Raw genomic sequence first — 14,341 nt, 5'->3', positions numbered from 1 at the left:
TCAATCCTCTCAAATCCAATCTTCACTAGATAATTATGTAGTGTCTCATACCATGCTCTTGGTGTTTGCTTCAAACCATATAAAGTTTTGTGTAGTCTATATACCATCTTTTTGTTCTTAGCATCAACAAATCCTTTTGGTTGTTCTATATAAACCTCTTCCTCCAATATACCATTCAAAAATGCAAACTTAACATCCATTTGATAAACTTTAAAACCTTTATATGCAGAGTAAGCAAGAAAGGTTCTTACTCCTTCCAATCTTGCAATAGGGGAAAATGTTTCTCCATAGCCAATCCATTCTTCTTTTTCATATCCTTTACAAATTAATCTTGCCTTGGTCCATGTGACTTCACCATTTTCATCTAACTTGTTTCTATTTACCCACTTGGTGCCATCATATTTTTTTCTTCTAGTCTAGGAACTAGAGTCCATGTCTTATTTTTCTCAATTTGTCCAATCTCTTGTTCCATGGCTTTACTCCAGTCCATATGTTCTAAGGAATCTTTCACTATTTTAGGTTCTTGCATGCTCAACAAACATGTATCATTTCTCAAATTGTTCCTTGTTATTAGTCTAGCATCTTTATCTCCATTGATTTGTGCAGTAGGATGATGCCTCCTGACATACTTAGACAATCCTTATTTAGCTTTGGCTTCTACATTTGGTCTCTCAAATTTTAAATCACTATGTACCTCTCTTTTAAGTAGTTCAAGATCTTTTTCATGTACACTAATTTTAGAATTAGAATGTTCCTCAACTTCATTATGTAACTCAGCACATAAATGTAGCTTGGTTCATGAATGTAACTCGACATTCATAGTATGTGACTCAGTAGTCACTAAAACTTTTTGTTGGTTTATAACTTGATTTACCACATCTTCATCAGTAGGCATACCTTCATAAAAGTATACAAATGATTTGTATTCTTTTTTCGTTCCTTCATAGGTTCAACCTCATATACTTTTGTATATTCATCAAATTTCACGTTTGTACTTTTCACAACTTTGTTAGTATGAGTATTTAGACACTTATTAACTTTACCTCTTATGGAATAACAAGAAATATTCCTTCTTCACTTTTTGCATCTAATTTTTTATTCTTAAAATCTTTCAGAATATAACATTTGCTTCCAAATACCTTAAAATATTTCACATTGGATGAGTATCCATACCATAGTTCAAAAGGGGTTGAATGAGTACCTTTCTTGAATTGTACATAGTTCAGGGTATAGATAGTTGTACTTACAATTTCTCTCCATTATTTCAAAGCAGCATTTTTCTCCATCATGAGTGTCCTAGAATAGTCCATTAGAGACCTATTCCTCCTTTCAAAAATTCCATTTTCTGGAGGGGTTCTAGGAGAAGATTTTTGTCTTTTGATTTCTTTGTCATTACAAAATATCTCAAACTCATTTATTGTAAATTCTCCTCCTCTATCAAATCTCAAACATTTTAGACTTTTACCTATTTCTTTCTCAACTCTTGCTAAGTACCACTTAAAATTTTGGAAAGTGTTAGATTTTGTTTTCAAAATCATACAATTCATCATTCTAGAATAATCATCAACAAGCAACATAATGTACTTATCTCCTTTGTAGCTTTGCACTTCAATTGGTCTACACAAGTCACTATGAACTATCTCTAATATTCCTTTAGAGGTATGAGTCTTGCTCTTAAAATTTGACCTTTTCATTTTGCCTAACTAACATTGTTTACAAATTATATTGTCAAGTTTCTTCAACTTAGGAAAGCCTTTAACTTCTATCATGTTGCTAATACTAACCAAGTTATCAAAATTAACATGACATAACCTCTTGTTCCATAGCCACACATCATCAAGTTCTACAATTAACCAAGTAGCATCCTCTATATCAAGGTAGAATAGATTACGTCTAGTTTGATCACCTTTTCCAATTAGTTTTCCATTAGCATCATATATCTTAGCAATTTTATTCTCAAACTAAACCTTACATTCAAAATTATAGTTAAGTCCTTCAACATAGTAAGCATTGTCACATAAAATCTTTTCTGTGATCTTGATAGAACCTTTTTTCTTTTATTAGACATGGTACATCATTATCAAACCTTACACAATTTTCATCATAATAATTCAAGTTAATGAACTTAATTTTATCTCTAGTCATGTGACATGAACACCCACTATTAATAATCCATCTATCATTCTTGTTCACACAAGACACTAGTGCAGGTGCCTCATCCTCATCAGATTCATCCTTCCTTGTAACATACATCACTTCATCATCATGATCTTCAAATCCATTTTTTGTTTCCTCTTTAGCAATGTAGCAAGACTTCTTGCCTTTGTCTTTATAGTCTTTTTTTTCTTCATATTTTCTACTTTTGTACTTGTCACCACCTCTATAATCCTTTTTCTCTAGACATCTAGCAGTAATATGACCAACCTTATTGCAATTGAAACACATGATAGGTAACTTACCTTTAAATTATCCTTTACCTTTGTGGAATCTCCATTTTAATAGTTCTTCAAGTTGATCTATATCTTCCTTATCCATATCATTGTTACATGGCGTATATTTTGTCTTCTTCTTCTTCTTCTTCTTCTTCTTCTTCTCATCAGGTTCATTCAATGATAGCTTAGCTTTGAAAGAAGGTTCAATATTTTTAGGTCTACAATTATCAAAGTTAGATAGTGCAAAAGCAATGAGCCTGCCTACCAAACCATCAAGAGTTAGATCATTTCCCTACATACATCACAGTTCTTGTATTGCTGAAACTCTAATAGCATAAATAGGCAACCATGTTCTGAAAACTTTACTTAATACAATATCATCATCTACTTTACTAGTAGCTCTTCTTATTGCATTAATAACATCTTTTATCCTAGAGCATTATTGAGAAACATTATCACCTTCTTGCATTCTCATGTCATCGAATTTACCCCTGAGACTTTCAACTTTGGTTCTTAGAACTTTCTTGTCACCTCCATAAATAGTGTGTAGAGAATCCCACATTTCCTTTTCACTGTCACAACTTTTGATATCATCATACTTAGCATAGCTTAGGGTAGAGGCAATCTCCAACATTTCTTGGTTTTATTCCTTTTTCTTTTTTAGATCTTTGACAGTTAGGGATCTAGCAAGATCAGCATGCTCAACAACAATGGTAGATTGTGCATGATCTCCAAGACTTCGTAGTTACAGATTCGTCAAAATTTTCTATGCAAGGAAGTTATGTCTATTAAGCTTGGGTACTTCTCTTTTTGACATCTTGATCTATGTACTTCAAGTACCTTCATACTAGTCCTCTTAAGTACATGACTTTGATAGGAATTGTTGGAATTCTTTAGAATAATTGAGAGGTGGGGTGAATCAGCTATCCAAGGTCCATATATACAAATAAAATTTTTACAGCTTAGTGAACCCATATCCATAAAACATTTTCATCATGCATGCATCTATTAGATTATGCAATCACTCAAACCTGTAGATTACTATGTAATCAATTTGTTGAAATGTAAACATGAAACATAACAAATTCAGTAACACATTTGACACAATGATTTAACATAGAAACCCAATTTGGGAAAAACCAACAGTAACATGCTACTTATTCTTGCTCTTCTAAAACAATGCCCTATAAAAAGCCAACCCTATGAAAGGTTACAATACACGCTGTTAAATGTGACCCGATTAAAGGATTTCAATCACCTAGTTAGGAGTGAGCCTTGTTAGAGGACTTTAAATCATTCACTTTGAATGTCACCCAGTTACAGGATTTACAAATGATTGTTAGGTCAACCTTAATCCAAAGGGTTTACCCTAGATTGGTAAAATAATTAGAGAGTAATAGTAAAGTTTGATTTGATAACAACTTACAACTTCATCTATACATTACAAATCTCTATTTCAATCCTTCATTCTACTTGGCTTTCATATACTTCAACTCTATTAGCTTGTTCACCCTTCAAGCATCCATACCCTTAAGCCTTCTTGCTTTTCTTGCCAATGTAGTCTCTTCTATTAGGCCACTGAATGAAGCAATACCCTAGACTGCTTGTCTTTCTTAGGTTCTCACACATGACAAATTTTTCTTCTCATCAACCATCTCTATAAATAGAGAATTATGATCTTTTTCCATTCATCCTCCATCGTCCACTTTAGAGTTAGGTTAGATTAGGTAGGATTCAATGAATCTTTCGCTCATTTAATTTTATTCCCTTCTAGAAACATCTACTTCAATTCTCTTTGAATTCACCTCAAAATGTTTCATCTTGAATTTTTTGCCACAAGTTCATCAACCTTATCTTCCACACAGTTCACACAATCCAAGAAATGAAACTTTTTGGCTCAGATTCATCAAATTCTTGATCTTTCTCATTATGCCAACACTCAACATTAACTATCTTCTGATGCTCGACACATACTACCATTCTCAAAATCTACTGGAGAAACACTTGACACAAACTAAATTTTATTGGTGTTTAACATCAAATAAAATTTACTCGGCTTACATTGTTTCACTCATCTTACACTAAAATTGACTTTTCTTAGCTCAAGCTAATTTTTTGTTCATCTTAGACTAGCTTTGCTTGGCACCTACTGTCCACTTAATCAAGCTTGAAAGCCAAACTTCATTTAACTCATTCTTCTAAACTTACTCCATGTAACCAAACTTAAGTAGATTATTAGTGCACTATAATATCATTGTCTCAACTAGTTCTTGTACTCATTTTTCATATCATAACTCAACCTTCCTCTAGGTGCTATTGTTACCTCATTTGATCAAATCCTCTTCATCAATAAAACAAATGATAGTGCTTAAAACATATAAGCAGTTATCTTACCAAAAAGTAGCAGGTTTGATATCAGTGACAAAATAATAATTTAAACACATTTATTATACTTGTATCAATTTGTTTTCAATAGGTGCAAGAAATTACCTTTCATCATCACACTTCAATAGTAACCTTGATTTTTTTATAATAGTTGATGAGAGCTATTTATGTCCTAAATTATACTCTCATATATCCATCCCATAGGCCTTCATTTCTATTTCTATACCATCTTTTCATTTAATGTTGCATATATATATATATATATATATATATATATATATATATATATATATATATATATATATATATATATATATATATTTTAGTTGTTAGATAAAATATATGAATAATATTTTATTGTATTTACTAACATTTATTGTGCCAAGGAAATTAATGTTTCATGTGGAGAGAAATTCCAAATATTTGAGGAGTGCAAACAAAATTGCATATTATTTGTTTCTGACTATAATAAAGAAGAAAATTATTTCTAAAAATGAAGGAGAAGATTTATTTTTTCTAAAAATAAGGAGAAGATTGTGGCTTTAAAATCAGTGAGGAGATTGTGGCTAAATTTAACGAGAAAATATTTTTTCTAAAATGTAATAGAATAAGAATTGAACTTATAACCTCTTCCATCCCACTCAGCCAAGCATGCTTTTCATAATACGCCCACAACATATAGTATTTAAAATATAACAAATGCCTATTATAAGAGAAGATGCCTATGATAAGGAAAGTGGACAATAGATGGTTTGAACCACTAACCTCCCATTTATAACACTTACTTCTCAACCATTCAAACATACAATTTTTGGGAGTTGTTATAAATACACATTTTTATAGATGAGAATGCTAAAAATAGAGCATTTGAGCTCTTTTATATATTGTAAATGAGATTTTTTATATAGCAAAGAATGCTCTATTTTGAGCTCTTTTATATAATGTAAATGAGATTTTTTGGTTCTTGGTTGATTCTCAATAAAGATTCATTAATTGTTTCATGGGTTCTTCTAGAATACCCCACATGCGACATCTCAACCAATTCAAGGTATGTGTTTTTATGTTGATTTTCCTTCATATTATATCTATACAAGAATTTTTTGTTTTTATCTATTTATTATAATCAATTACCTATTCATATTGATAACTCTACCTACCATTTTAAAAAATAAATTACATAGTCAATAGTAGAGTTATTGAAATGATCTAGTATTGGTTTACTATACTTGATATGCTTGGTCTTGATAATATAGCTATAGGTCTCTTATTGTGGTGACCCAATACCTTTGCACTAATGAAGGATGGTACATCATTTGATCTATGATATTCATAAATCTTATCGCAATCTTTTATAGATATACCCATCCAAAAGAAAATTGAAGACATGCATAAGGATCTTGAGCATTTTGTAGATCATCACATTCCTTTCTAGAGATGTGTATCCACCGTCCTACAATTTTATGGACACATTAGTGACTACAGTTGGTCTTTCACTCTTCCACCTTGTCTCTATCATGAAGTATATATTTTGGAGTCTACAAGAAGACTCTAGATTTAGTGGTATGAGATCAATGGATCAAAACTAGTTATATGGGAAAGAGGTTATCATACTTAGGTTATTCTTGGTCATTATTTCTAGTTCATTATGCAATCTAGTTTCAATAGTGTCTTTTTTAAGGGCATCAAAGGAATAGAGGTTTTGGATTGTGTTCTTCTTCTTCATCCATATAACAATTTTTTTCTATGGTCATTCTATGTAGACATTGAAAAGAATAGGAAAGAGGGAAAAAATAAAAGCAATAAATAATCCAATAATGAAAACTTTCTGGTGTTGTTGGCTAGTTATTATCTGAAAACAAGTTTCTCATGGATATCAATTGGAAAATAAATTCTTAGTGGTAAAAACTATTTTTATAGTGATATCAAGTGGTAGGTGATTGAAAACTGGCTTGCCAATGGTAACTTGTCATTATCAAAAATGAAAACAAAATAAAAGAAAAAGTCACAAAAATTGGATAAAAGCACAAAAATAATGCAATTATTGGGTTCAATTAACCATTTTTCAAGGACCATTCCTTGATTCCGTGGCTCTTTTTAACTAAGTGTTGCTCGCATCTCCTATGCTTCATATTGTGGTTGTGCTTTAGTTTTTGGTGATCATCATGATTTTGATCACTTATAGTACATGATACACATTCAGTTGAGATGCTATGGAAAATGGACCTAGTTACCTTTAGTAAGTTGTATATTATCTCCTCTAGATGGTGATCTTTTATGTAGCAATCATTCAAGTAATCTTTTTTGGTACCTTCTAGTGTTTTCTCTCTAGTGTTTCTAGTTAGGCAGACATATTTTTGGTGTTGAAGTTCTTGGCTTACTCCTTGGTTCCTTGTTGAAGATTCATAAACTATATTATTGAGATGCCTTGACTTTTCTTAACAAGTAAGTTTGTAAAACTATCAATTTTTTGATGAGTAGTCCTTTTCTATTAAAGAAATAATATACTAAGATTACAATTCACAAAAAAGGGCCGGGGATACAAGATCACCCCATAAGAGTTCACATGACTATAGCCAAAATAAAAAACTATTCATAAAAAAAAAAAAAAAAACATATAAGAGAAACACCTCAAGTAGCTAAAGCAGTGCCAACTGATGAGGGTGGTTCATCTCAACCATGAAATCCCCAGTCATCCTTGTGGTTGCTAGGTGGGTTGGGAACAATCCAACAATTAGCAACATCATCAAGGTCCTAGTTAGCATCCTTCATATTAGGCCATGGAGGAGAGATGGCCAATTCCTTGCAAAAAGGCCACTTTCCAAAATCCACCTGCTAAGGAATAGGAGGAGGAGTTGAGGACTAGCTAGTGCCACCATGGGGTAGGGAAATCAAGTAGTGTCTCCACCCACGATCACCACTATTGGGAGAGCAGTGATGGGAAGCCTAGGAGTGCAGTCTGTGCAAGTGGAGCATAAAGAAGTGCACCTCTAGTAGTGGCCTCTAGATGTCATGGTATCAACTGAGGCATTTGGAGATACCTTGGCAATAGTACAAGGGGCATTGCCCTAGTGATTAATAAGATCTTGAAGGTCGGCCACCTCTAGGGCTACCTTGTTTTCTTGTACTTGAATTTGCATCATGACATTATTACAAATGCATGCCTTTGTATACATAGCAATATTTATATCAAGAAAATTGTGAGTAAAAAGAACAAAATTTCTATCTTTCCATAGAGTGAACAAAATCTCCATCCTGAAGGTATGCCAAATTTAGGTAAATTTTCTAGGGATCCTAGGGGAATCCCCCAAAATAACCATGTGGCAAGAAAAGAGTTTAGGCCAAAACAACTTTAAAAAATCATGAATCTAGTGCCAATAATTTTGAGCACATCTACAAAACTAGAACATATGTAGGAAAGACTTTGGTTGACGACAAAATGGACACCTAGGATCTAGAACCCTAATATGCTTTAGCCAAGGCCCAAGGGGAAGACCTTTAAAAGCCAGGAACCAAGAAAAATGAATAATCTTGGGCTCTATAATGGCACTCAAAATAGTGTCATAGAACTTTCTCCATTGAGAAAAGGAAGATTGCAAATACCATCACTGATTGAGCATATTCACCATCGATAGATGGAGAGAAAGACATCTATAACCTAGACTTGGTTTTTAGTTGGTGAAAGGAGTGGTAGGATTCCACTTCCAATTAGTCCACCATGGTATAACAAACAAGATACCCACTTTATGAGTTAAGTGACTTGGAATTGTAGAAAGCAATAAGTCAAAAGTTTGTCGATCTAAACAAGTAAGACATAAGACTTATGGAGACTCTAGAGAAAATATCTTTAGGAGTCTTGATGCCTCGTTTGAAAAAATGTAGAGCATAAGCACCTTGAGTCTTGGCTAAGGGAATACCTTGGAAGGAAAACATGGGAGACCACCAAACTTTCTACTGGTTCAAAGGGAGTCCATTACAAAACTCATCACCAAACTAGTGAAGCCAAGGCTTAACATCTTCCCAAGCTTTCCATATGCTCTTAATAACAAAACAACCCTATATGAGCATGGGTTCTCATATGATGAGAAGGGTTTGAAAGCTAATACCCTTCCATGTCAGTCTATTAACAGGAAACCCAAAGGAAATGCAATGCCAAACTAGAATCTTCTATGCTTCATCTCTAGTGATTGCATGAATAATCCATTTGGCACATAGAGAAAGGCCTTGCTTCTATGTGGAGAGAAGGCCAAGGCATCTAGAATTTTTGGGGAGATAACAAAAATCCCAAGAAACTCTGTGAAAGCCATGATGATTGGAACTAGAAGCCCAAAGAAAATCACTGAGCAATCTCTCTAATTTCTAATAAGATATTTTTGAAGGAGCCCTACAACTACAAGAAGAATAATAGACATATGCAGCATCAAGAACTTTAGAGAAAATTTGGATTTTTTTTGCAAGAGAAAGTTGTTTTGTAAGTGAATAATCCAACTTCTTAGTAATCTTGGCAAGTAGAGCATTCCATAGATCCACTAGCAATGCTTGAAAGGAAAAAGAAATGCCTAAAAAGTGTAAAATATCCCCATGAGTGACCAATTTCCATTCAAACTAGTTAATCCAAGGTGGAGTTGGCAAAAAATACTAGCGATAATAGAGAATTTTATGCCATTGAATAGAAGAGCCAGAGGCTTGACAAAAAGTTTCAAGGAAATTCAAGGCATTATTGATGTTTTCTTCATCCTCTAAAAGAGGGAGAAAGGAATGATCAACAAAATGACCATTGACCAATAGGGAAGAGGATTTTGGTAAAGAAATGCCATGAACCAAACCTGAGGACATAGAGTGGGCTAGCAAGTAACCAAACCCTTCAACAACAAGAACATAAAGAACCAAAGCTAGAGGGAAACCTTGCTTGATGGAATAGAAAATCCCAAAGGAATAAAATTGGGAGTGATTGAGGGTAATGAAAGCATTAGCATCTCTATGGATTGTACAAGATTGGGACCAAAACCAAGAGGCTGGAGAATAGCCAAAATGAAAGGCTATTCAATCTGGTCATAAGCTAGAGAAAAATCTATTTTAAAAAAGATAGCCTATTGCTTGGTCATGTGAGCCCACTCCATACCTTCCTAGACAACAAAGAATATTTGGACTTGATAAAGTTAGTTTTTTTGGGCCACAAAATTAAATTAAGGAGATGGTGAATTTTGAGAGAAATTTCCTTAGCAATAATTTTATATAACACATTAAGAAGGGTAAATGGGTTGCCAATTGTAAATACCATTAGGATCTTTGGCCTTAGGTATGAATTTAATGTTTTCTTTGTTGATAATAGCTCCTAGGCTTTTAGAATGATAGGCTTCAAGATAAACTTTGTGTAGATTCAGACCAATATGTTCCAAGAGGTGTCTGTAAAATTCATAAGGAAACCCATCATAGCTAGGGGGTTTATCATCTATCATAGAGAAAAATTCCTCTTTAAGGTCTTAGAGGGTAAGAAGTTACTCACAAAAAGCATGTTGCTCAATTTCTAGGCAATTTAGAGTAACATAAATACACTTTTTGAGAGCTTCCTCCTGAGAAACCGAATTTCTCTATGAAGCAAACACATTTTCATAGTGATGAAAAAATTCTTGTAGGATGTTAGGGAGAGTGGAGAGAACAAAGGTGCCTTGTTTAATTTGTTTGATCCCAAAATTGATATGATAGTCTTGAAGAACATGAAAGAACTCTTTTGAAGCTTTATCACCAACATATAACCAATGGAGGTGAGCTTTGATTTGGGTCTCTCAGGTAGCATAATTATCTACAACCTATTTGTCATGAAAAAATTTGGCATGTTCAATTTGAAAATCAACATAAAAAGGGTTAAGGGTGAAAGTCTTGAAAGCTTTTTTGAGAGCAATGGTTGTGGATTGATAAGATTGTCTTCTAAAAATTGCCAAATGTTTCCCATAGATGTGCAAAAAGTGAGTAGTTTTGGTAATGGCATCATTCCACCATTGAATCCATCATCTCTGGGAATATGAACGTGGCTCCAAATTCTAGACACATAGGATATGAGCATTAGTGGAAGCATGCATCAATACTGACGTGTTGAGGAAAATTTGAGATCTAACAACTATCTAGAAAGTTGTGTATCATAAAATAGAGAAATAAATGTGATCATGGTTAGATAACATCACATTTGGCAAGGAAATGATAGGTAAATATTGATCCTTAGAAAAGGAGAAAAAATATTTTGCAATAATCATGGCACGATCAAGATGTTCTAATATGTGGTTAGAGCCAGCTCAAAAGTTGGACCAAGTGTGCCTAACCCCACTATGTTGGTGGCAATTAGTATTAGGATCAAAAAGGCCCAATTTATTGTGCATTTAGTACCAGGCTTCCCTTTCCCCATTTTTCCAATGAAAAGGAAAAATTCCATCTTTGTCAAAGGCTAGCTCCACCATATTGAACTCACTGGATATAACCCAAGTAGCTAGAAGCAAGTTGTCAGCTAGCTAGTCCCACGATTGAGATCCCACAGCATAATTGGGAGCATAAACATTAATGAATCCAAAAAAAAGATTTTTAATGGAATGAAAAATCGAAATGATTCTGTGCATAGGGTTAGAACTGTGTGATATAATAGTAGAATAAAGACAAGGTGACAAGAGAGTAAATACACCACCCCTACTAGAATTATTTTGAGAGGAGAACATAATGCCATCTAGTCAAATGGCATGACATGTAGGAGAAAGTGTTAAAGTAGAGATCTTAACTTCTTGCATATAGAGAAAATCTAAATTTCCAATTCTATGATGGGTATCCTTGATGTTGTACTTTCTAGAGAGGTTTGTAAGACCTTGCACATTCCATGATAAAAAATTCATGGAAAATCTTCCATATCTTCCTCATTCTCAAGAGAGGAGTAGCTATTCTAGAAGAAAGTTGAAACTGGGTTAAAGCCAGAAGGAAAATCCTCTGGACTGATGGCTCGATGTTTCTCCTTTGGTTTCTTAGCACATCTAGGAGGACTATGAGAACACCACACATTCTAAGTCACTATAGAAGCAACAACAAGAGGGTTGTGAATCACAACCAAGCTGTTAGCCCTAGTAGCAACCTTAATCCCCTATGAACTAGTGTTTGAAACCTATCAAACACTATGGTTTGGTTACAAAAAAATTACTTCCATCCCTACATTGGCTAGGGTTTGCAGTTCTTTTAAGATAGGAGGAACTAAAATGATAGCTGCATATGACTATTTAGGAGCTAAGGGAGCCTTGCCCTTGTACCCAATAGTAGTCCATTCTTCCTTTTTTGCTTCTACTAGTTTGGTAGGAGCCTCTTTAGGTGGGGGTTTAACCCTAGTCATAGCCAAATGGAAATCCCTAATCTTGTGTTCCACTAACGAGCTTCTATAGAAGGTGTTAAATAGGCTCAAATAAAGCACCTTCTAAGAGAAGGTTTGTGAACTAATCTATATTTCCATAGAATCCTTAAGATCCTTGGAAAAATCAACCTCAACACAAACAAATTTCTAAGGACGAGCATTGAAAAAAAATTCATGTTCCTTTTTAATAACTTTGCTAAGAGTATTGACAATGGACTCAATAAAAGGCCAACATGGAAAGGGTAAACCCAATAACTCTACCTTTATATGAACTCTAACCTTTTTTTCATCAAAGATAGTGAAATTTCTTGACCATCTTTGAAAAAAAAGCAGGGAAGAACACATAGACCAAGGATCATTATTAAAAATTACATTTTCCTATGATTAGTTGGTAAAAAAAAATTAAAAAACCTTTGGTAAGGTTTTTCACAATGTCAAGGCAGAACATTTCTTATTAACCTATTCTTGCCGCATAGCTTTAAAAGGATTCCTACCCACAAAATACCCTATTAAGGTATGTTGTTCTAACTGATCACAAGTAGCATCAAATTCTTGCAAAGGAGGGATAATATTAGGATTACCTCCTAAAAAACCTTCAAGATGAACTTGCAATGATGTCTGTTCAATACAGGCACAATGGCTTTCCAAAGTAGTAGTGTGAACACAAGTATTAACAACTAGGTCACCATAGCTAGGGCCATTTTAAACTAGCCTAAAAGCTCCTATAGTAAATTTGGTTTGAAAAGTGGTGGACACAGAAGGAAAGCACAAATAGAGAGCCGTATGCAAGGAAACTCATAGATCGCATTAAACCCTAGCAAAGAAAAGAAACCTTCTTCCCCTATTCATCAATTATTTTTAAAATTATTTTACCTCTTAGCTTTATTTATATTTCTTATTATATTGATCATATATTCAATATCCCTACCTTACCTCTCCTAGTCTCCCAATAATGGTCATCACTTTAAGTTGGGGGGAGGCATACAATGTTTATTACATACATTTTTATCCATTATCTCACTTTATCCTTCTTGATCCCATCATGGAACCCATTTTACTTTGTTAAATAAAATATATGAATAATATTGGATTGTACTTACTAACATTTATTGTACCATGGAAATTAATGTTTCATGTGGAGGAGAAATTCTAGATATGTGAGGAGCATTAGGTGCGCACAAAATTGCATATTTAGTTGATTATGACTATAAGAAAGGAGAATATTATTTTTCTAAAAATCAAGGAGAAGATTATTTTCTAAAAGAAATGAGATTGTTATTTTCTAAAATCAAGGAGAAGATTAGTTTATAAAATCAAGGATATGATTGTGGCTAAGTGCAAGAAGAAGATTATGGCTAAAATCAATGAGGATATTGTGGCTAAAATCAAGGAGAAAATAATTTGTCTAAAATGTAATGAAGTGAGAATAGAACTTATAACCTCTCTCATCCTATTTATTTTCATAACCAATCAACTAAGCATGATTTTGGTAATAAACCCACAACATACCATATTTAAAATATAACAAATGTCTATTACAATGAAATATGCCTATTATAAGAAAAGTGGACAACAGGTGATTTTAATCACTAACCTCCCATTTATAACACCTACTTTTCCACCATTCAAATGTGCATGTTTTTGGTAGTTGTTATAAAAACACATTTTTATTGATGGGAATACTGAAAATAGAGAATTTGGGCTCTCATATATATTGTAAATGAAATTATTGAGAAGGGGAGGTAAAATAGATTTTTGTAACCTAATTTTTCCTATAGACATAACTTGTGTAAAATATATCATTGGATGAATAAAGAAATATCATTGTGATTGAAGGAGTATTTAAGAGTGTTTAATTTTTATCACCAAGCATACTAAGAAGGTAGGATCCACTTATCAAAATAACTAGTGATTTAGTTTAGATTGTCTGTGTGTTTTTGTTTTCCATGAGTTATTATTTTCATTTTATTCATATGTATAGAATTAATGTATAGTTTATGTAATTTCATTTATATTTCTGCTTTGTTTTGTTATTTTTTAGTGTGTTGTTATCTTAATTTGATTTCATACATAGAACTAGTTTAATAGTTTATATATTTTAATTTATGTAATTATAAATAATTATCATTAATTCATATTTTTTTTAGAT

The sequence above is a fragment of the Cupressus sempervirens genome, unplaced genomic scaffold, assembly GCF_028749045.1.
Source record: "Cupressus sempervirens isolate cs-2001-9-10 unplaced genomic scaffold, ASM2874904v1 CseChr00s100001_01, whole genome shotgun sequence".
In the NCBI taxonomy this organism is placed as follows: Eukaryota; Viridiplantae; Streptophyta; class Pinopsida; order Cupressales; family Cupressaceae; genus Cupressus; species Cupressus sempervirens.
The sequence above is the reverse complement of the archived record's forward strand: the minus strand, read 5'-3'. Positions refer to the sequence as shown.